This window comes from Parasteatoda tepidariorum, chromosome 3, assembly GCF_982258835.1.
Source record: "Parasteatoda tepidariorum strain Cologne lab strain chromosome 3, Ptep-v5.0, whole genome shotgun sequence".
In the NCBI taxonomy this organism is placed as follows: domain Eukaryota; kingdom Metazoa; phylum Arthropoda; class Arachnida; order Araneae; family Theridiidae; genus Parasteatoda; species Parasteatoda tepidariorum.
This window is the reverse complement of record NC_141757.1, coordinates 99,082,403-99,086,524: the sequence shown is the minus strand read 5'-3', so window position 1 is coordinate 99,086,524 and position 4,122 is coordinate 99,082,403. Positions and strand designations below refer to the sequence as shown.

Here is a 4,122-nt window from a genome sequence, read left to right as displayed (position 1 = left end):
ATTGCTTCATTATTGCTCATATTGTTTAATGTAGTAGATATATTAAATATCTTATAATAAAATAATGAATAATTTTCATTTTAATGTTGCTCTAATACTGAGAACTTCGCATTAATGTTTAAATTTCTCGTATGATCAATTTAAACTAGTTAATTGGCAAAATAATTCTCATTACATTCTTCTGCAAAATTTACTAAAAAACATTTTATATTATAAATAGTTTAAATGAAGTTGTGACTATTTTATCAAAAACTCAAAATAGATGTTTATGGATCACATACTTTATTGTTTAGTTATTGTGTCAATGATGCAATTTAAAAAAACAAATAAAATTAGAAAATCATCTGTTTTTATATACAAACTAAAACAGCTGTTGCCATGTTTTGCTGAAGAATTGTTAGCTGAAGGCATACTTAAATCAGTATCTTGAAAATATTAAAAATAACATGTTTTAAGGATTTATCTATTTTTTGCAGCATAAATTTAGAGTATGCAAATAAGTATGAGAATAGAAAAAAATAAACAATATTAGAATCACATAAGTGATACTTTTATTTACACTATTATTTCCTTAATTTTTTTACAGAATAAACTCTTCTTTCTTTAGCATGGCGCAACCAGCCTCTAATAATGCTTCCAACTTCATTTACTTTAGTGTATGTGAAAACACTGCAAACAGCTTCTAAAACATAACAAAAAGAAAATATAAACAAACCAGTAGGTATTTTCATGAATAAACATAAAATTATTTCAGAACCTATTTAAAAGGTATCTCAAACTAATTTAGTAGAAGCCCAGATTTCTGTTACTCTCAGGGAAAATATTATGGGGTAACCTTGTTAAGCTGCTTTTTCAATTGCCCATCATACGTAACTTAATACTAGTTCACAAAAAATAAAATGATTTGATACATGTTTGATTCATTGTTATAAGAATAATCTAGTAACAACAACTGTAATAATGGTAAAGCTATTAGTACAAACACATGTAACAATGATCAGAATATTTTAAAGTGCAAGTCAAAAAAAGTGTTGGATAACTGAAGTATCGTATGATTACCATTCTACTATGACTGAAAAAGAAGATGGTGATACTAATAACAATATTATTTCAAACAACACACTCATAAATTATTCCAATGTTTGAAATTTATAAACTCATTGAAAATTCATGGAATACTAAATTTATAGTACATTAAAAAGTTTAGCAACTTTAGCAACACAAATTTTAACTATATACTGTCAAACTACAAATGGAATAATATATATATATATAAACAGAGATTAAATATTACCAATAATTGCACCTGACACTCTGTAACCAAAAAATCTTTTTTTTCATTATTGCCCATCCAGCTTTAGAGTTCAACAACATCATCAGGCATGATGTGACGAATAGCTCGTCTTGTTACGTTCTTTAAAATCAGTTCCATCAAGACTTTGCAATCTAGCAGACTATGAGAAAGAAAAAAAAATTATACAAATAACAATATTTTAAAAAAGCAAATTGACATGTAAATGATATAATTAATAAAAATTTATTTTAAAGAAAACAAAATTTCATTCTGAAAATAGTTTATCGTAAATCTGTCCTTGTAAAAGAACGAGCTTTTGGAGAATCAAGAAAAGACAATACTAAAATTTAGCATACAATTTTTTTTTTGTAAAAATACAAATATGTAAATACTAATTAAATGTTTCAACCACAATTATCAGTTAAAAATGTTAACAAAAATTTAATAATTGAGAAAATATGCAGATCAACTACAAGTAAGTTTTATATGCCTTTTAAAGCACTAAATATTTTATCTTAAGAGATCATTGAATATTTTTTAACCCCGTCAAAAAATACATATTATGAAACACAAGATACCTACCTAAAATATATCTATAAAAGTAAACTAAGAATTAAAATGTAAACACATATATTTAAACCAGCTTCACAATGCAAGAGGTGAATAATGACAAATATATTTACAAGAACTTTTTAAAAGAAAATAAACTCCTTACAGATTCAATAACTTTTTTCAATACTTTTATTAACTTTTCAATACTTTTATTAACTTTTCACTATTTTTAAAAAAAAAAGTATTTCTTGAAATACTAAGTAGTGAGCATGAAACTAAGCATTAAGCAGAAGAAATTCTAATAACTGCTTTTGAAACAATGACATTAAAATGAGAAAATGTAGACACTATTCTGTATAAAATTAGTTACACATATAGACATTTTGATCGCGTCCATATGATTCTTTTTTAAATAATAAACTAAACTAATATTAATATAAATATAATTTAAGAACTATTTTTAAAAAGATATGAATTACTGAGATAGTGAAAATAATGTAATTATCTTCAGCAGTTAAAATTGATAGCCTGATTAAATTTAATATAATAGTTAGATAACTTTGCAACTTTTTATTAATTTTAAGACAGATTGATTATGAACAATCATATAAGGATAAAAATTGAATTCATTGCAGCAAATGCTGCAATTTACTCAGACTAGGACGAAAAAAAAAACCTGCAGCCCTTTTGCCTGGTTATTTACTTGGCTAAGTATCTCTAATTTTCAAAATCCCTATGGACCGCATTTTTTACATAAGGGAACGCTGCAAGCTCTAACGCCTATACTTCCAGGTTACTGTTTCGGGTGTATTTTAAAGCCATTTGGCTCACAACGCGATCATTGTGTTTTGAGAACTTGCAAGAGAACATTGTGATTCTTGCAAACGTGGTATTTGATTACTTATTACTTGTGTTTTCAATGCTAAAGGTGCTAACACTAACGTAAGATGATGCACAGCTTGCAACAAGAACAAACAATAATAAACAAATTGAAAGAGGCCAAATCAGGATTGCCAAAAAAGGGAGTTATTCAAAATCTAGCAACCATGTCACCTTTTTCGCAATACATCTCTAAAGAAATAAAACAAATTTTCACTTCTTACTCACCAGAATTACTTATCGTTACTATCTTATGAAATACAACAGATTTGAGCTTAAAAATTATATAATTTATTTCTTTTGTTAAAAACAAAATTATCAGTTTGAAAATATAGCCTAGCAGAATAAGCAGTAGCAAGTATTGAGTTGGAGATTGTTATTGTTTACATTTATATTGAAAACACCATTCATAGACAATTTATAGACAAAACTTTGTAAAAAATGGTAAAATAACAATATACTAAATAATGAAGATGAATAGCAACATTGAAATAATTTAAATGTCATTTCATTTGTAATAAGAAGAAATGATTAATTTAGGGTTACCAAAAAAACATGCCAAATAACAAGTTGAACTTAAAGGAAGAAAACAAAAATAATAGAAAGAATGAGTTATCAGAACAGATAAAAATTTGCCTCACGAAATAATAAAAGTAAAACTTCCTCAATAATTATGAAAAAATTAAATAAACCACGCATTTAAACATTTAGTAATGTATGTAAACATTGCAAACATGCATGTAAACATTGCAATTGAGATATTGAAGATAATGACGGGGTTCAAGTACACTTATAAATCAAATATATAAATAGATTATAAAAAAAGGAAAGATAAACAAAAAAGAAACTAATAAGATATTTGAGCTTATAAATACCTTATTGTTTAGATTTCACTAGCAGAATTGCTCTTGTCACTGGATAAAAGATGTAACATTAACGGCAAAGTTGAAGTTAACACGCATGCGCTGAACGATGATCCTACAAGACTCCTAAAACACTCCTTTGAAAGGCCTGTCATATTGCTGTCTATTTGTGACATCCTACGAAATTCTTTCTTCTGACACTTTACGGATATGACTGTTCCAGGAGTGTTCGGAATGTTTTGGGATGTCTTTAGGACGAAATTTGCTGTATGGGAAATCTTAAGTTTCTGTACGATTTGAATAACAATGGAAAAAAAGTAGTGATTGACTGGTGTATGAATGAAGGTTTAATTAGTAATAGATATAAATGTCCTGTTTGTGGGGAAGATGTCTCTGGTTGAACGTAAAGATTGATCAGATGGCTTTGAATGGGTTTGTCGTGTGAAAGGTTCAAATGCTCCCCACATAAAAAGATCTATTAGAAAGGGATCGTAGTTTAGACAGTACCTAACTGCAATTAGAGAATTCTGTGCA

General features: G+C 27.1%; 1 long non-coding RNA gene across 1 annotated transcript; it reads right to left on the bottom strand.

Annotated features, from left to right (window-relative positions):
* Positions 1-548: 548 nt before the first annotated feature.
* Positions 549-3,867, bottom strand: LOC147814101 (uncharacterized). The gene is made up of 3 exons (XR_015432665.1): positions 3,601-3,867; positions 1,295-1,454; positions 549-682 (listed from the first exon to the last, which is right to left on the bottom strand). It is a non-coding gene; the product is annotated as an uncharacterized LOC147814101 (long non-coding RNA).
* Positions 3,868-4,122: the final 255 nt, after the last annotated feature.